This window comes from Phyllobates terribilis, unplaced genomic scaffold (genome assembly GCF_046119375.1).
Source record: "Phyllobates terribilis strain yellow unplaced genomic scaffold, ASM4611937v1 Scaffold_56__1_contigs__length_8794411, whole genome shotgun sequence".
Lineage (NCBI taxonomy): Eukaryota > Metazoa > Chordata > Amphibia > Anura > Dendrobatidae > Phyllobates > Phyllobates terribilis.
In genome coordinates this window covers 8,745,419-8,765,785 of record NW_027362816.1, presented here as the reverse complement: position 1 = coordinate 8,765,785, position 20,367 = coordinate 8,745,419, and the positions used below count along the sequence as shown (strand labels likewise).

The 20,367-nt window shown below is 44.4% G+C and overlaps 1 protein-coding gene and 1 pseudogene across 1 annotated transcript in view; both read left to right on the top strand.

Moving 5' to 3' along the window:
* Positions 1-20,367, top strand: part of LOC141192248 (uncharacterized) — a 231,437-nt gene that overhangs the window by 17,936 nt on the left and 193,134 nt on the right. The window lies entirely within an intron of this gene.
* Positions 1-20,367, top strand: part of LOC141192267 (uncharacterized) — a 73,595-nt pseudogene that overhangs the window by 17,932 nt on the left and 35,296 nt on the right.

The window sequence follows — 20,367 nt, the reverse complement described above, 5'->3', positions numbered from 1 at the left end:
CCTGTTTGAGTAGACCAACGACGGAAATGAGTACAATATTTTTCCACATTACCTGATCCCTGTTTCAAACGTCTCAACTCAGTCTCAGCTGATGCGACACGGTCAGGATCATCATATAATAGTCCCAAAGCAGAAAAAAAACTATCCACTGATCTGAAGCATGTATCACTAGGTTGCAAAGAAAAGGCCCACTCCTGAGGCTCTTTGCGCAAAAGAGACATTATGAACCCTATGCGCTGGGATTCATCCCCAGAGGACTTGGGTCTCAAACGAAAATACAATAAGCAAGCATTTTTAAATGAAAAAAATTATCGGTGTTCACCAAAAAATAAATCCGGCAAACATACCTTAGGCTCCAAGAAATGTGCTCCAGGACAGTTACTCACGTGCTGACGGAGCTCGGCCACCTCCAGAGAGAGTCCCTGCAGGCGATGAGCCAAATCCTGAACCGACACCATGATGGAACAGAAAAATCTTTCCTTAGAGAATTTGCAGGCTGGACTTACTGTTATGTTCTGCTACCAGAGCTAAGGAAAGAGAGGAGATCTGTCCCTACGATAGAACTCAGCTGAATCCCTACGATGTAACAGGGAACCTGATCCTGCGATCAGACCTGCTAAAGTCCTAAGCTAGTCTGTACGGAGACCTATAGATGTGGGGAAGGAATCCCTACAAGTACTAAGGACTGGGAGGAAAATGGGACACCTCCTAACAGAAATAGTAGCAGACAGACGAACAAACAAAATATATAGAACATAGAGGTCCGTAGACCAAGCAAACTAACAGAGTTAGATACAGAGCACAGGCTAGCTAGAAAGTAGATATACAATGAAGTCCAGCAAAGCCAGAAGGGCGGAGCAGGATTAAATAGGCCAACAAGGTCATGTGACCAGCAAAGGAAAAAACCTAAGAGCAAGGTTCTAACAGAGACTTGACCATCTTGGTTTGGTCAATTTGCATGGGCTCAGGCGAACATGCCCAGGGAATTGCTGGTTGAGAGGCAGGCTTTTGGAATACAGGAGCGAGACGCGGAAATCTTCTCTCCCGGGTAGTCTCCTTGGCACGTTCCTGAAAACGGATGTCAATCCGGGTAGCTAATGACACCAGGTCGTCCAGGGTAGTAGGGATGTCACGACCGGCTAGCTCATCCTTGATCCATCCGGAAAGACCCTCCCAGAAGGTGGACACCAGGGCCTCGTTGTTCCAGGCAAGCTCAGATGCGAGGGTTTCAAAAATGTATGGCATACTGGCCCACGATGAGACTCCCTTGGCGGAGACAGAGAAGTGACGAGGCAGTAGAAGATTTTCGTCCGGGCTCATCGAAGACCTTCTGGAAGGCAGTGAGGAAAGCCGGAAGATCAGACACCAGGGGATCCCCTCTCTCCCACAGAGGGTTTAGCCATGCCAATGCCTCCCCGGTGAGGTGAGACATGATGAACGCCACCTTGGCCCGGTCGGAGGAGAACGGACATGCCAGGAGTTCAAAATGCAGCGTGCACTGATTTAGGAAGCCCCGACATAAGACAGGGTCACCACCAAAACGTGGAGGCGTAGAGAGCCGGGGGTCCAGAGTCGGGTGCTATAGAGCCAGCAGGTTGAGGTGCCGCTGGAGCGGGTGCCGCTCAGCTAGAGACGGACACAGACGGGGTGGACAGCGTGTCCAGGCGGGAATTGAGTTTCCGCAGATAGGTCAGGATAGTCTCCTGTTGGGATCTCTGATGTGAGACCTCCTGGTACAGGTCAGAGATTGAAGGAGCCTGGGGGCCACCGGGTTCCATGGCCCGTGCAAACTGTTACGGGTCCGGGTGGTGGAACCTCTGTGCTGCGGTGCAAGGAGGGACCAGAGGGGCATGACTAAGTACTTACTCGGCCTGACCAAGGTCGCACGGCGGCTCAGTCTACTCTGTGAACCAGGGAGGGACCGAGCAGGGGGACCCGGTGACACTCTGGAACCGACCTTGTATGAGAGCAGGTGACTCCCACGGGTCAGATGGCAGGTGTTATGAACTGCTACAAGCACTAAGGAAAGAAAGGAAGACTGTCCCTACGATAGGACTAAGCTGATTCCCTACGATGCAGCGGGGGACCTGTTCCTTGTGAACAGACCCGCCTCAGTCCTCGGCTTGTCTGAACGCAGACCTATAGATATAAGGGAGGGCTCCCTACAAGAACTAAGGACTGGGAAAAAGTTGGACACCTCCTAGCAGAAATTGTAGCAGGAAAAAGACAAACAAACAAAAAGTACAAAGTGGTCCAAGGACCAAACAAACTACTGAGTAAGGTACAAGGCACCTGGCTAGCTCAAGAGTAAAAGTAACACTGAAGTCCAGCAAAGCCAGTAGGGCGGAGCTGGATTATAAAGGCAGAAAGTCATGTGACCAACAAGACAGAAAAAAAACTAACAGGAGGGTTCTAACAGCAGGAACAGACCGCGGATAAGCAGGCTGATTCGGCAGATAGCCAGACGGGTGCTCCGGATAGGCAGGCTGGCGGGCACAACGGGTAACTGGCAGGTCCTTCCAGGTAAGCTGGCTGATGGGCACGGCAGGTAACAGACAGGTGCTTGCAGGAAAGGAGGCTGGCGGGCATGGCAGGTAACTGGCAGGTGCTTCCAGGTAATCAGGCTGGCGGACACGGCAGGTAACTGGCAGGTGCTTCCAGGTAAGCAGGCGGGCAGAGCCCATAGACAGACTTGCGGACTGGACTGTAGACAGACTGTCGGGCTGGATTGTAGTCAGACTGGCGGGCTGGACTGAAAAACAGACTGGCGGACAGGACTGACTTACAGAGGGACCTGAGGGCTGAAGCAACAGTAAAAACACAGAGCAACAACCTTGCACGGGCACCTCCATATTGGAGGAGGTGCTTTAAATAGGGAAAGTCCTCTGGCCATTGGCCTGGGACTTTTAGGACCGCACGCGCGGTGGTAAGGGGGACGGCTTCTCTGCCTGGCAGGGGGCAGAGACGCCTATGCTACACGCTGTTGCATGTGGTATCAGGGCTCCCAGCACAGCAGCCTACACTGTTCCCTCAGCCACCTCATCTTAAATTGAACTTAAATTCAAAGCTTTAAATGCTGGCCTAGACCCTGATACCTCATGCATGGCCCATGGCTGACTTCTGCTGTGCCATTATAAAATTTCTACTGTAGGTCAATTAATGACACTTTTCCTGGTGTCAGCCCCTAATTTTTGGAAATGTTTGGGTTTCCTTCATGTGTGTTCCCTGAATTTGGCAGGGCTCTCAGAGCACCAGGCCTACACCTGTCACTCATCCACGTGTTACTGATCAATGTTTAAGCTAGAAATGCTGCTCGAAACCCTGTCCCATGCCCTGTCCCATGCATCCATGCTGTGCAATTATACTATTTGTATTCTGGGTCAATTGATGCCACTTTTCCTGTTCGGCGCGCATCGGGACGTTCGCAGATCTGAACCGAACCTTGAAAGGTTTGCTCATCTCTATTTAGAAGTAGGGTCAGGTAATAATCTAGTCAAAACCAGGGAACAGCTTAACTAAAAATTAGCAATAACATTTTAGTTAATTTGGCACATACACAATGAACTATGTGACCCTGTGGATTTAGTGCAGCATCTCCACCAGCGCAATCCATTAGTCCAGGGGTCTCAAACACGTGGGCCATATGCAGCCCTTCAGGCTGCTTCATGCGGCCCGCAGGCACCATAGACCCCGATCGTGGCCCTGTCCAGGAGCTGCCGGCAGTTGCGCTTCAGTTCAGTGTATTGCCGCGCAGAGACCGGCTCTCTGCACAGCAATATCAGTGCCAGCCACCGGCCTATCAGAGGCCAGCAGCTGACATCTGCGTCCCAGCGCAGCGGCGTATGACGTCACTGACACGCGCAGATGTCAGCTGCTGGCCTCTGATAGGCCGGCGGCTGGCACTGGTATTGCTATGCAGAGAGCCGGTCTCTGCGCAGCAATAAACTGAACTGAAGCACAGCTGCCGGCAGCTCCTGGACCGGGCCACGATCAGGGTCTATGGTGCCTGCGGGCCACAGGTGCAGAAAGGATGCTGAGGGAACGGAGGACAGGTGAGAAGAATCTTATTTTTTTTTCTCTTGTATGTGTAGAACGGCACAAGGGACAGTCCTCCAAGATGGGGACCAGGCTGGGGACAGTCCTAAAACATGGGGACCAGGCTGGGGACAGTCCTAAAACATGGGGACCAGGCTGGGGACAGTCCTAAAACATGGGGACCAGGCTGGGGACAGTCCTAAAACATGGGGACCAGGCTGGGGACATTACTACAAGAGGGGAACCAGGATGGGGACATTCCTAGAAGATGGGGACATTACAACAAGATGGGGACCAGGATGGGGCATTACTACAAGATGAGGACATATCTTCAATATTGGGACCGGTATGTGATATTATGACAATATGGGGCCCAGTATGGAATATTACGACAAGATGGGGACAAAGATGGGGAACATTACAAGATGCAGACCAGGGTGGGGCACATTACTACAAGATATTGGCAGAAAAACTTCTTCAAAATAAAGCATGAAAAAATATTTTGCCACTAAAAATGCTGCTTTATATCTAAATTAAAGTAAACAAAAAAAAGTGCACGTTTTATTATCGCCACATCCATAATGACCCAAGCTATAAAAAATAAAACAGCAAAAATGTTCAAAAGTTGTATAGAAAAAAAATGGTATCACTAAAAATGTCACTTTGTCCTGCAAAGAATGCGGCCCCCCAAATTAATTTTTTTTCCGTGTGCGGCCCATATACCCAGCTGAGTTTGAGACCCCTGCATTAGTCCCTACTTTAGCGTCTACTGTTAACATCACCGTCTTATATAATACATACAGTCATGGCAGAAAGTGTATTTTGGCAAGGTGCCAACAATTTTGTCTGGCCTAATTTTGGACTTTTTTTTCTCTCTTTTTATTTTTGTGTTGTTCCAGTACCCACAACAGAAATAAGCGTGTGTATAACAAAACAGGAGAAATACTTCATTTTCTGGAATATTTTCAAGGGCGCCAACACTTTCGGCTATGACTGTATATGGAGAAATGTGAGACAATATTGAGATTAAAAATACAATTTATTAGAACGCAATTGAGAACACATAAAAATACAAAAAGTCATTTAAGAGGGATAAATGTAATCACAAAAAGACAATAGAATGGGGCACCTGGATGAGTCCTGGATAAGTCCTAAGCATACAGCCTTAAAGGGGTATTCTCACCTCCAAAATCCTACCCCAAAATATAGTAGGTATAATAATAATAGCAAATACCTCCAATTAGAAATGTGGTATAGTTCTCCTGATTTTCTATGTCACTTACCCCCATGTGCAGGGCATTGCAGTAGCTTAGGTATCCATGGTTATGACCACTAGCAACTAAATGTAACTATAGGAGTGGTAGTAACCATGGATACCTAATCTACTGCAATGTTCTGAACATGGGGTAAGTGACATAGCGAATCAGAAGAACGATACTACATTTCTAATTGGAGATATTTGCTTATATAATTATTATTACACTCACTACATATTGGGATAGTTTCTCAGAGATGTGAATACCCCATCTTACATGTTTTTATGGCGTGTATTTTTCTCTGTTGCTGTAGATTGTAATGTAATAAAGCTTATTTTTAATCCTCCCTTTATCACCTCAAACGTTTCTGCCTGTATGTATTATGTTTGTCGATTGTATATTAGGGGTTGAGTACCATGGGATTTGTGAACAGATGGCTCACCACTGTCTTAGGTCATAGTTCATTATACTTTGATTTGTATAGAATTATGTATAGAGAAATGTTATAAAATATAAGGCATTGATATTGAAAAATAATAAAATCAGTTTTATTCTTGGCAGATGACTGTGGTGTCAAACCAGATACCCATGAAAAGCGTGCCATTATTCCAGCTATACCTCCAGCCCTTCAGAGCAAAAATCAATCATCTGAGCCTTTTCAATCCTTCATCTATTTGGATTCATCACAGACTGTTAAGCAAAATGAAAGCCAGAGAAGGGATGTCGAACATCAAATAATTCCCATAGGGAAAAAATCATTTTCCTGTTCAGAATGTGGGAAATGTTTTGAACATAAATCTAAATTGCTTACACATCAGAGAATTCACACAGGAGAAAAGCCGTTTTCATGTTCAGAATGTGGGAAATGTTTTATCCAGAGACAAGACCTTCTTAAACATCAAAGAATTCACACAGGGGAGAAGCCATATTCGTGTTCAGAATGTGGGAAATGTTTTTACCATACGTCAAATTTGCTTACACATCAAAGAATTCACACAGGGGAGAAGCCATATTTGTGCTCAGAATGTGGGAAATGTTTTAGGCAGAAACCAGATCTTCATAAACATCAAAGAATTCACACAGGAGAGAAGCCATATTCATGTCCAGAATGTGGGAAATGTTTCAACCAGAAATCACATTTCCTTATGCATCAACGAATTCACACAGGAGAGAAGCCATATTCGTGTTCAGAATGTGGGAAATGTTTTTACCATATGTCAAATTTGCTTACACATCAAAGAATTCACACAGGGGAGAAGCCATATTCGTGTTCAGAATGTGGGAAATGTTTTAGGCAAAAACCAGATCTTCATAAACATCAAAGAATTCACACAGGAGAGAAGCCATATTCATGTCCAGAATGCGGGAAATATTTTAACTACAAATCAGATCTTCTTAAACATCAGAGACTTCACACAGGGGAGAAGCCATATTCGTGTTCAGAATGTGGGAAATGTTTTAGGCAGAAACCAGATCTTCATAAACATCAAAGAATTCACACTGGAGAGAAGCCATATTCATGTCCAGAATGTGGGAAATGTTTTATCCAGAAACCGGATCTTCGTAAACATCAGAGAATTCACACAGGGGAGAAGCCATATTCATGTCCAGAATGTGGGAAATGTTTTAGGCAGAAATCAGATCTTCTTAAACATCAGAGAATTCACACAGGAGAGAAGCCATATTCATGTCCAGAATGTGGGAAATATTATAGTTTGAATTCAAAACTTGTTGAACATCAGAGATCTCATACAGGGGAGAAACCATTTTTATGTTTAGAATGTGGGAAATGTTATTCCCGGGAATCATATCTTCTTCATCATCTAAAAACTCATGTAGCGATATAGTAATTTCCTTGTTTATTAAAATAATTTTGACAGATTTTACAAGAAAAAAAATCCAACAGTTACAGTCAACTTAAATTCACAGTTTTAGAAGAGAAAGAGAAACAATTTTCAGCACTAAATGATGATTAGGAAATAGAGATGAGCGAATTTTCCATTAGTCCGTGTCATGAAAACCACTAACGCTGCCAACAATCCTGGACCTAAGGACGTGGACACAGTGGAAGCCTCTGGCCTACAAGTGATTGCAAAGCAAACTTCACAGCACACTACATATGGACTGGGACACTGCTTGTTTGTGAGGTGCCAGGGCGTGGAGAAGCAGCATTTTTCCCACGACTACCGCCCTGGGCACCATCCACTGCCACCAGTTGCAGTTTTACAACGCCAGCAAGTCGCCTTTACTTGGCAACACACTGGGACATATGCACATCCAGCTTTCCCAAGTTCCTGAGCAGTTCACTACTTTCACTCTGGCTACCTAGTAACACAACCAAGCTATTTTCTCTCTCAAGATTGTGGGTACGTTAAAGCAACGAAAAACAAACATATTAAATGTTAGATTTAATATCCAAAAGTAGTACAGTGCTTAAAAAAGTTACAAATCGAGCAATTACAAAAAGTCATACATAAAAAAAACAGTCTAATAAAAAGAATGAATAAACCTTACATGACTGGACCATGAGATTTCTTTGCGGGGACGATGCCACCGAAAAGGTTGTGGTACTCAATGGCCATACGCATGTGGTTCTTCGGGGTCTGACCTTGATATACGGTAGAAGAGATATTATAATGGGTCTCATCAGATCCCTCACTCCCTTTTCCGCTGAGGTAAGATGGAGACGGCTTATAATATTTGATTCTAATCCAGTTTTATCCCTCATTTCTGATGTGGGTCATATATTTTTCCAAGGAACATTCCATAGAAACAATATGGCCGTCATGTATACATACCACACATGAAAAGTTATCTATTCATAATTCGGGGAGATATTGCGCTCCTGTGGATTGCCAGTTACCAAAACTTTTGCAATTTTACCCAAAGGTGCAAATCTGCTCCCCGATCATGGATATATCCATGGATTCTGTAAAACTAGAATTATAATATAAAAAACCTTAAAATATTGTTCTACATTCTCCCATCTACGCAGTACAGGCAGAATGACTGCACAAGATGAAAGCCCCAGCTTCTGCATTTAATACTCATGTGCCAGTGGAGCCATACAGGGACACATCTGATGGTCCAAATAGTTATCCAACAGTGACAGCTACCTGTTCATTACTCTGTATAAAGACTCCATGTCTGCTCTCCATCAGATAACCTGCTTTAATTAACTGTTCACAGCGGGTGGTGCAGGCAGTGATTCGATTTCCCCAGCCTTTGATCTGCATAACTCCATATATGACAGTCCAAATCAGCCAAAAAATTGTATTCTACCCAATCGATTAGTTAAAAAATGAAAATACTCCAAACTCTCCATTTCCCTGGAAAATACGTGTATGACACTCTTAAGGTTTCTGATGACCATATCCAGCCCTTTAAAGCTCTTTAATACAAAGATAGCCTTACTAATGTCAAAATGCCGCTTTTTGCTTTACAGTGTCTCTAATTGTCACTGGCAGATGACATGGTGCGTGTTTCCTCTATATTACCCCATCCTTTACTACTAATGTTACTGGGACTGTCTGTGGTGTTTAAAGTGACACCTAATTATAAACTGATACCCAGAACTGAACTGCATATCCGAGATAAGGCTACACTAACACTTTGTAATGTAGTAGTGTTACGTTCCTGTCCCACGAGTTCATGCCTCTTTTAATACATGAGAATATCTTGTTGGCTTTAGAAGACGTGGATTAATATTAAATTAGGTGATTTCATATGTTTTGTGCAAGTACAATCCAGATCCTTCTCTACCAGTGACTCTCCTAGTTTAACTCCCCTGAGCATACGATAACGGCAGATTATTATACCCAGATCCTTCTTTACAAGTATCTCTCTTAATTTAATTATCCTAAACATACGATGACTGCACATTATTACAATCAAATCTTTCTCTACCAGTGACTCTCCTAGTTTAATTATCCTGAGTATACGATGACTGCACATTATTACAAACAGATCCTCATCTACAAGTGATTTCCCAACACGAGACTCAGTAGTTTTACTGTTTTAATATAATTAAAACAGGGAGAGATTTGCTTGTTTATAGTTAGTATAGGTATTCCAGAACATATATACAGTATATATCCAACTGAACTAACAGTCCTTCTGAGGACTAATTCAGCTGCATATAATCAGTACTAGGCAGGAGTTAGGCAGGCCGGCAGTGTATGTGGCAGACTGCAGTGCATATAGCGCATGAGGGTCCATTGAACGTCCTGTCTGCTGCTGCTGTAAAAATTACAGATATTTGTAGACATAGCCCCAGATATCAGGGGCAAGGGCAATTTTTTTTTTAGCTTAATCCTGGTTATTTGCTTAAAAAGCAATCCAGAGTACACAATTTTTCTGCTCCATTTGCTTGGCAGCACTGCAGAATACAGCCAGATCTGTTTCATATTACAGCGATAAGAATCCAGAAATTTGAACTGAACGTGGAAAATATTGGCCTCCTTTTCCATTCTGTTGCAGTGTGTCGGTCAAGCTATTCACAATAGGTGTCTGTGAAGAATAGTATTAGTAAATTACAGGCCTGCTATTTAAAACCGTGGTTCTCTGTCAGACATATCACCTATATCAGTGTTTCAAAATCAGCCATTTCTTCCATTTTCATTTCGTTGCAGTGTGTCGGTCAAGCTATTCACACTAGAATTAGTAAATTACAGGCCTGCTATTTAAAACCGTGGTTCTCTGTCAGACATATCACCTATATCAGTGTTTCAAAATCAGCCATTTCTTCCATTTTCATTTCGTTGCAGTGTGTCGGTCAAGCTATTCACACTAGATTTCTTTGTAGAATAATATTAGTAAATTACAGGCCTGCTATTTAAACTGTAGTTCTCTGTCAGACATCACCTATAACAGTGTTCCAAAATCAGCCATTTCTGCCTTCCATTTCATTGCAGTATGTTGGTCAAGCTATTCACACTAGGTCTCTGTAGCATAATATTAGTAAATTACAGGCCTGCTATTTAAAACCGTGGTTCTCTGTCAGACATCACCTATAACAGTGTTCCAAAATCGGCCATTTCTGACTTCCATTTCGTTGCAGTGTGTTGGTCAAGCTATTCACACTAGGTCTCTGTGTAGAATAATATTAGTAAATTACAGGCCTGCTATTTAAAACTGTGGTTCTTTGTCAGACATATCACATATAACTGCGTTCCAAAATTAGCCATTTCTCGTGAACGTGGAAAATATTGTCCTCCATTTAAAATGGGCAAGGTGCGTGGCAAGGGACGGGGAAGTGGACGTGATGGTGATGGTGCATTCAGAGGACGTGGCAGTGGGCAAGCTGAAATTGTGCCACAACAAACCCCCACATCTTGTCGCTCGACCTTCCTGTCCCAATTACTAGGAGACCACAGTACACCACTACTGAAGCCAGAGCAGTGTCAAAAAGTTGTTGGTTGGATAGCAGATAATGCTTCCAGTCTCTTTGCCACCACCACCACCCTGTCTTCCACACGGTCAAGTCTCAGTAGCCGTGAGTCTGGATCTCATATTCCTCACCCTGAATCTCCTTCGTCCCACCATGCCGAGTGCCCGGAGACAACTGATCCCACACTTGGACACTCAGAAGAGCTGTTCACTTTTCCATTTGTAGATTCGGGCCTCTTGCCCGGCCATCTTCAAGCGAGTCAAGAGGAGAACGCGCGTAGCGATGCCCAAATATTGGAGCAGCCACGGTCACACGAAGGCAACAGTGGGAAAGTGCAATTACTGTCACAAGAGGTGAATGATGATGATGATGATGATGAGACACAATTGCCAGAAAGTCAGGAGGAGGGCCAGGGTGCGGAAGTGGACTACAAGGTGGTAAATGATATAGTAACTGACCCAACCTGGCAGGGGGACATTCTGAGCAAGGACAGCAGCATACCGGAAGGGAAGCGTAGCACCACAACAGGCAGGAAGAAGCAGTGTGGTGGCTGGAGACAAGGCGGGAAAGCGTTCCTTATAACGCCAACACGACGGAAGTTGCCAGTACAACTGTTAGGTCTTCCCGAGTCTGGTTGTTTTTTAAAGACTCTGCAGATAACCCCAAAAAGGCCATTTGCACCACCTGCCAGGCCAGCTTCAACTAGCAGCCTGACCACCACCAGCATGATCAGGCACATGGCAGAAAAGCACCCGACTAAGTGGGCCGAAAGCCAGGTTCCAGAAACAGTGGCTGCGGGTGACACCACTGCTTCTTCCGCTGTTGTGCGTGGACGCCAATCCCCTGTCCATGGCGCATGCCAAGATGCCTCCCGCCCTGCACGTGTCTTGCACAGCAAGCACTTCCTTGTCCCAGTGCAGCTTCCAGTTGTCCCTACCCCAGTCCTTGAAACGCAAGCGCAAATACACAGCCAATGCTCCACAGGCCACACTACTAAATTCACACATTTCTCGACTGCTTGCGCTCGAAATGTTGCCTTTTTGGCTCGTGGAGAGGGAAGCTTTCCGCAACCTTATGGCAGCGGCCGTCCCTTGGTACTCGGTTCCCAGCCGCCACTTTTTCTCCCGGTGTGCCATCCCCGCATTACACGAGCACGTGTCCCACAACATTACCCATGTCCTCAACAACGCAGTTACTGGGAAAGTCAACCTAACCACGGGCACGTGGACAAGTGCTTGTGGGCAGGGACAGTACATCTCGCTGACGGCACACTGGGTTAATATAGTGGAAGCCGGGACCCAGTCGGACCTTGGGACGGAACACATCCTTCCGACGCCGAGGATTGCGGGCCCTGGGTCAGTCAGGGTTGCCCCCACATTCTACAGCTCCTGCACCTCCTCCTCTTCAGCCTCCATCTCTGAAATGACCACATCAGTTGCAAGCTGGAAGCAGTGCAGCACTGCTTCGGCAAACCGCACAAGACTGAAGAGGTGTGGACAGCTCTTAAAAAGCAAGCAGATCTGTGGCTGACATCGCTGACCCTACAGCGGGTCTGAGGTGAGGCGAGCTCACACACGTACCATGCCTGGCCCATGTTCTTAATCTCGTGTTTCAGCGGTTTCTCAAAACCTACCTGGATCTGTCGGATCTGCTTGTCAAAGTACGCCGCCTGTGTGCCCATTTTAGAAAGTCAGCTACTGCTTCCGCCGCCCTTGCCATGCTTCAGCAGTGTTTGTAGCTTCCAACTCACCGACTGATCTGCGATGTCCCCACGCATTTGAACTCTAAATTGCAGATGTTGGGAAGGATTTGTGAGCAGAAGAGGGCAGTTGTTGACTACCAGCATCACAAGGCTATCGGTATTCAGGTCAGACTCCACAGATAAGACCTCAGGAGTGGACATGGATGTCAGACATTTGTACCATCCTCCAAAACTTTGAGGACTCCACCAAGATGGTGAGCGGCGATGACGCCATAATTAGCATCACCATCCCGCTTCTCGGTCTTCTGAAATACTCTCTGCTCACAATTAAAGAGGATGCATTGCAGGTGGAGCACGATGAGATGGAGCAAGGAACCATACAGGGTGACTCCACACAGTCCATTCTCATCTCATCCCAACGTGGATTGGGTGACAATGAGAAAGAGGAGGAAGAACAGTAGCTAGTTTCCTGCGCTATAGATGGTACTACCTGCACAACTGTCATACCGTCTGTTCAGCATGGATGGCCTGAGGACAGGGAGGAAGAGGATGAGGAGGAGAGCATGGTCAGTCGTCCTCTTGGTGAGAATACAGAAGTCTTGCCTCTTTGCAGTCTGGCACACATGGCTGAGTTTATGTTACGCTGCCTTTCCCGTAACCCTGGCATAGTCCAAATTTTGGATGACAGTCATTACTGGTTGGTGACACTTCTAGACCCATGCTACAAGGAGAACTTTCTGTCTCTTATTCCCCTGCAGGACAGGCCTAATAAAATGGGGCAGTACGAGAAGGCCCTTGTTGCGGAATTATTTAAAAAATTCCCATCTGAAAACTCTGGCGGCAGAGGTCACAGTTCGTTGGACAACAAAGGAGTACAGGCAAGAGAGACACAAATGCAATCCAGCAGAGGCAGGGGAACACTATCAAAGTTCTTGGACAGTTTTCTCAGACCCTCCCACAGGCCATGAGGCGTGCGGTATTCTCCCAAGGAAGGAAAAGTTTCAGAAGATGGTGAGGGAGTACCTTGCCGACCGTACCAACGTCCTCCGTGATTCCTCTGTGCCTTATAATTATTGGGTAACCAAGCTGGACATGTGGCATGAACTGGCTCTCTCCGCCTTGGAGGTCCTGGCATTCCCTGCCACTAGCGTTTTGTCAGAGCGGGTTTTTAGTGCTACTGGTGGAATTATAACCGACAGGCGCATCCGCCAGTCAACTGAAAATGCTGACAGGCTGACTCATATAAAAATGAACAAGGGTTGGATTGGGCCAGACTTCTCAACACCACCGAATGATAGCAGCGTAACATAAACTCAAATACAGTGTCTTTTTTTTTTGGGAGGTCTAACTCTATTCCCATGCACTTCTGTCTTCGCACCCAGACATGGGTATATGCTTCCTGATTTTGTCTATTTGCTCTTGTCCTCCTCCTTCTCCGCATCATCCTCCACTAACATATCACCACCACATGTGCCATATCAACATATCTACGTCTCTTGCAAGGGGCATTGGAGTTCCTCCAAATTTTTGTCAGCCGTTTCTTCACTGCATAGGCAAACACTATGGGAGACACACTTCCTAATAATGGCACCATTGTTTTCAGGAGGCCCTCCGACCTCTACGTCTCTTGCAAGGGGCATCGGAGTTCCTCCAAATTTTTGGCAGCCATTGCTTCACTGCATACCCTATATCTGAATAGCAGACCCTCTCCTTTCTAATGGGAACATGTCGTACTCGTTACTGTGGCCCAGCTGTATGTGTCTTTAAATTGTTAGTGGGGTTTTTCCCAAATTTTGGCAGCCCTTGCAGTCACAACATGGGCATTACCACTATAGGAGACCTGCTCCTTTATAATGGGAACATTTTTTTTTACTGAGACCCTTGTCTATGTCTCTTCAAAGGGGTATTGGTTTGCTTCCAAATTTTTGGCAAACCTTGCAGTCACTGCATACGGAATAACAGTATAGGAGACCCACTCGTTAATAATGGGAACTACAAAGCATAGCCGACTGCTGGCCCTTTAAGAATAGTAAGGGCCGCCTGATGGCCGTATAAAAATAGTCTTCGTGACTTTCAGAGTCCCTCCATCATAAATGAAACAGGATTTGTCTGATGATGTGTCACACACCACATGGCCAGATAAGGTTGTAAAATTACATTTCCCGGTGAATGCATTTGTATTGGTTGAAAGCAATGCAAAAGTGCAAACAAGCATGAAAAACGCTATGTGTGAACATAGCCCAAGGTGTGGAGGAGCATTTTTGTTTTTGGTTATTTATTTTGCCTTATATACAAGTCATTACCCTGGAAAGGATGTTCCTTAACTTATTTCCCAGGAAAATTCATTTTGGTTTCGTTTTTGTATGCTTTATTGTGAGTCTGTAAAAGTGGCGTAATACCTCTGACAACGCTGTTGACAGCAGTGACCTGGGAGTCATAAATGCTTCCAGGGTTCTTCCCCATGCTGTTCCCATATCATTTGAGCACTGCTCCCATCAATTTGGGAAATTTTTAGGCCCTCTGCAGACAGAAAAATGCTTGAGTTTCCCATAGACTTACATTGGGCTCGTTACTCAGTCCGAGCACTCGAGCATTCCAATTTGCTCAACTCGAACAATGAGTACCCGAGCATTATAGTGCTCACCCATCACTAGTGGAAAGGGCTTGGATATGAGGTTTGAAGGAGAGATTAGAGTCAAGGGTTACCCCGAGGCCATGAGCTTGCGGGACTGGGGAGAGTGGGTAGTCATTGACTTTGATAGATAGGTCAGGTGGGGGGGTTGAGTGAGATGGTGGAGAGATGATAAATTCGGTTTTATCCATATTAAGTTTTAGGAATCTAGCAGAGAAGAAAGATGAAATAGGGGACAGACATTGTGGGATTCTGGTTATTAAAGAGATGATATCAGGTCCAGAGAGGTAGATCTGTGATGAACCTTGTAGTTCCCTTCACCAAGCTTCTCCACCACCTCATAGGGGTCTTGCCATTTGGACAAGAACTTACTTTCCACTGTGGGAATTAGTACGAGGACTCAGTCCCTAGGGCTGAACTGCCTCACCCTGGCTGACCAGTTCTAGACCCTAGATTGAGCCTCTTGTGCATGGACGAGATGTCCTTTATGATGAGCATCAACTTCACAATCCTCTCCTGCATTTGGGTGACATGCTCGATGACGCTCCGGTGGGGCACGACTTCGGCTTCCCAGGAATCCTTCGCTATATCAAGGAGACCCCTTGGATGTCGGCCATATAGAAGTTCCAATGGAGAGAATCCAGTCGAGGCTTGTGGAACCTTCTGGATAGAAAACAACAGATACGGGAGGAGATAGTCCCAGTCTTGACCGTCCTTCTCTATGACCTTCTTAGGCATACTCTTCAATGTTTTATTTAACCTTTCTACAAGGCCATCCATCTGGGATGGTACACGGATGTATTCAGTTGTGTCTATTGCAGGGCCTCATCACCTTACTCATAAAGGCTGTTCCTTGGTCGGTAAGGATCTCCCCCGGTAATCCGGTCCAGGAAAAAACGTGTACCAACTCACTATACTTTTCACAGAGGAGTTTCTCAGAGGAACCGCTTCAGGGCACCATGTAGCATAGTCAAGGATGACCAATATGTATTTATGCCCACAAGCAGATTTACCAGGGGATGGACCAAGTCCATGGCAATTCGCTCAAGGAGTGTCAGCTCCAGTAAGGGGAGAAATAGGAGAGCAGGGCAGGCCAGGCAGGTGCTGGTAGTGGGGGACTTAATTATTAGGGGAACAGATAGGGCAATCTGTCACAAAGACCGGGATCGTCGAATAGTCTGCTGCCTACCTGGCGCTCGAGTCCGGCACATCGCTGATCGGGTTGACAGATTACTGGGAGGGGCTGGTGAGGACCCAGCAGTCATGGTGCACATTGGCACACATGACAAAGTTAGAGGTAGGTGGAAGGTCCTTAAATATGATTTCAGGGAATTAGGCTGAAGGTGGTATTCTCTGAAATACTGCCTGTACCATGTGCCACGCCAGAGAGGCAACGGGAGATTAAGGAGATAAATAAGTGGCTCAGGAATTGGGGTAGGAAGGAGGGGTTTGGATTCCTGGAGAACTGGGCCGACTTCTCAGTTGGCTACAGGTTCTACGCTAGGGACGGGCTGCACCTCAATAGGAAGGGTGCAGCTGTGATGGGGGAGAAAATGGCTAGAAGGTTGGAGGAGTGTTTAAACTAGGGATTGGGGGGAAGGTATGCATTTTATAGGTGGGGAAGAGAGTGCAGATAGTGACCTGGGCACAAATAAAGAAATTGGGGGTGGGGTTAGAACAGTCGATATAGTAAGAAGGAATATAGGTACAGAGAGATACATAAAATGCATGTACACTAATGCCAGAAGCCTCACCAACAAAATGGAGGAATTAGAATTAATTTTGTTGGAAAATAATTATGACATGGTGGGGATATCTGAGACATGGCTAGATGAGAGCCATAACTGGGCAGTTAATTTACAGGGTTATAGTCTGTTCAGAAATGACCGTACAAACAAGCGAGGGGGGTGTGTGTTTATATGTAAAATCATCCTTAAAACCCATCTTACGTCAGAATATATGTGAATCTAATGAAAATGTAGAGTCCCTGTGGGTGGAGATAAGGGGAGGGGAAAAAATAATAGATTACTGATAGGGGTTTGTTATAAGTCTCCAAAAATAATGGAAGCAGCAGAGAATATCCTTAGAAAGCAAATAGATGAACCAGCAACTCAAGGAGAAGTCATTATTAGGGGAGACTTCAACTACCCTGAAATACATTGGGGACCGGAAACCTGTAGTTCCAGCAAAGGTAATAGGTTTTTGACAACTGTGAGGGACAATTACCTTTCACAACTGTTTCAGGAACCAACAAGAAGGGGGGCACTGCTAGACCTAATATTAACTAACAGGCCAGACCGCATATCAAATATACGAGTTGGGGGTCACTTGGGTAATAGTGATCACAAAATAATAAGTTTTCATGTATCCTTTAATAAGATGTGTAGTAGAGGGGTTACAAGGACACTAAACTTCAGGAAGGCAAATTTCCAACGGTTGAGTGATGATCTTAGTTCAATAAACTGGGATGATATCCTGAGACATAAAGCTACACAAAGCAAATGGGAGACATTTATTAGCATCCTGAATAGGACCTGTGCACAATACACTGTGTTCCAAATTATTATGCAAATAATATTTTCTCAGATTTTCCCAAATTACCTATATGAATTGCAGTCATTGTAATTTTCCAGTCAAATAACTATTAGAGTACAATTGAAAGGTTTTTGTACAAACTGCCTATGATAACAGGATATTTTTAAAAAAATAAAACACTCAAACTGCACTCAAAATGCATGTTCCAAATTATTATGCACAGCAGAGTTTTCAACCTTTTCATTTTAATAAACAAAAATGACAAAAAAATGGTCATTTTTGAAATTATAAGCATTAGCAGGTTATTAAAAACTGAAATCAAACAGTTTTCAACTCAAAACTTTATTCTAGGTGATGTTACATTTGCACATAGGACCCCTTGTCCGAAAGGAGCTTCTGAACTCTTTCGTCCATTGAATTTGTCAGGTTTTGGATGGTTTCTGCTACAATTGTTTTGCATGAGGACAGAATACCCTCCCAGAGCTGTTGCTTATATGTGAACTGCCTCCAGCCAATATAGACAATCCTTTTGATGATGCTGCAGAGGTTCTCAATGGGGTTAAGGTCAGGGGAGCATGGGGGCCACACCATAAGTTTGTCCCCTTTTATGCCCATAGCAGCCAGAGATGCAAATGTGTTATGTGCAGCATGAGGCGGTGCATTATCATGCATGAAAATGATCTTGCTGCGGAATGCACAGTTCTTCTTCTTGAACCATGGCAGGAAGTGCTGTTTGAGAAACTCAACATACATTATGGAGTTCATCTTTACCCCTTCAGGGATCCTAAAGGGGTCGACAATCTCTCTCCCCATGATTCCAGCCCAAAACATTACTCCACCTCCTCATTGTTGGCGCCGTAGCCGTGTTTGCATGGGGTGTCCATCAACCAGCCATCCTCCACTCCATCCATCTGGACCATCGAGCGTTGCACGGCACTCATCGGTGAACAAAACAGTTCGATGGTCCAGATGGATGGAGTGGGCATAAAAGGGGTCAAGCTTAAGGTGTGGCCCCCATGCTCCCCTGACCTCAACCCCATTGAGAACCTCTGGAGCATCATCAAAAGGAGTGTCTATGATGGCGGGAGGCAGTTCACATCTAAGCAACAGCTCTGGGAGGGTATTCTCTCCTCATGCAAAACAATTGTAGCAGAAACCATCCAAAACCTGACAAATTCAATGGACGAGAGAGTTCAGAAGCTCCTTTCGGACAAGGGGTCCTATGTGCAAATGTAACATTACCTAGAATAAAGTTTTGAGTTGAAAACTGTTTGATTTCAGTTTGTAATAACCTGCTAATGCTTATAATTGCAAAAATGACCATTCTTTTGTTCTTTATTAAAATGAAAAGGTTGAAAACTCTGCTGTGCATAATAATTTGGAACATGCATTTTGAGTGCAGTTTGAGTATTTTATTTTTTTTTAAATATACTATTGTCATAGGCAGTTTGTACAAAAACATTTCAATTGTACTCTAATAGTTAATTGACTGGAAAATTACAATGACTGCAATTCATATACTGTAGGTAATTTGGGAAAATCTGAGAAAATATTATTTGCATAATAATTTGGAACACAGTGTATATACCCTATGGGAATAAACATGTTAAAAATAAGAGGAAACCACTATGGCTAAATAGAGCTGTAAGGGGCGCAATAAGTGACAAAAAGAAAGCATTTAGAAAACTAAAGCAAGTAGGTAGTGATGAGGTATTAAATAAATACAGAAAATTAAATAAATTCTGTAAAAACCAAATCAAGGCAGCAAAGATTGAGACAGGGAGACTCATTGCCAGAGAAAGTAAAAATAATCCCAAAATATTCTTTAACTACATAAATCGTGAGAAACTAAAAAATGATAGTGTTGGCCCCCATAAAAATAGTCTGGGTCAAATGGTGGATGAGGATGAGCAAAAAGCCAATATGCTAAATGATTTTTTTTCAACCGCATTTACACAAGAAAATCGCATGACAGAAAACATGATCAGTGATGACAAAAATTCTCCATTAAATGTCACTTGCTTAACCCAGCAGGAAGTACGGCGGCGTCTAAAAATCACTAAAGTTGACAAATCCCCGGGCCCGGATGGGATACACCCGCGAGTACTGCAGGAATTAAGTAATGTCATAGATAGACCATTATTTTTAATCTTGAAAGATTCCATAATAACAGGGTCTGTACCACTGGCGTATAGCTAATGTGGTGCCAATATTCAAAAAGGGGACAAAAACTGAACTTGGAAATTCTAGGCCAGTAAGCTTAACCTCTACTGTGGGTAAAATCCTGGAGGGTTTCCTAAGAGATGCTATACTAGAGTATCTGAAGAAGAATAACCTCATGACCCAATATCAACATGGGTTTACGAGGGACCGTTCCTGTCAAACTAATCTGATCAGTTTTTATGAGGAGGAAAGTTCTGGACTGGACCAAGGAAATGCAGTGGATTTTGTGTATATAGACTTTTCACAATCTTTTGATACAGTTCCACACAAAAGGTTGATACATAAAATGAGAACAATGGGGATAGGGGAAAATATATGTATGTGGGTTAATAACTGGCTCAGTGATAGGAAACAAAGGGTGGCTATTAATGGAACATACTCAGACTGGGTCTCAGTTAACAGTGCGGTAACACAGGGGTCAGTATTGGGCCCTCTTCTTTTTAACATATTTATTAATGACCTTGTAGGGGGCATACAGAGTAGTATTTCAATATTTGCAGATGACACTAAACTCTGCAGGGTAATCAATTCTGAGGAGGACAATTTTATATTACAGGAGGATCTATGTAAACTAGAAGCTTGGGCTCATAAATGG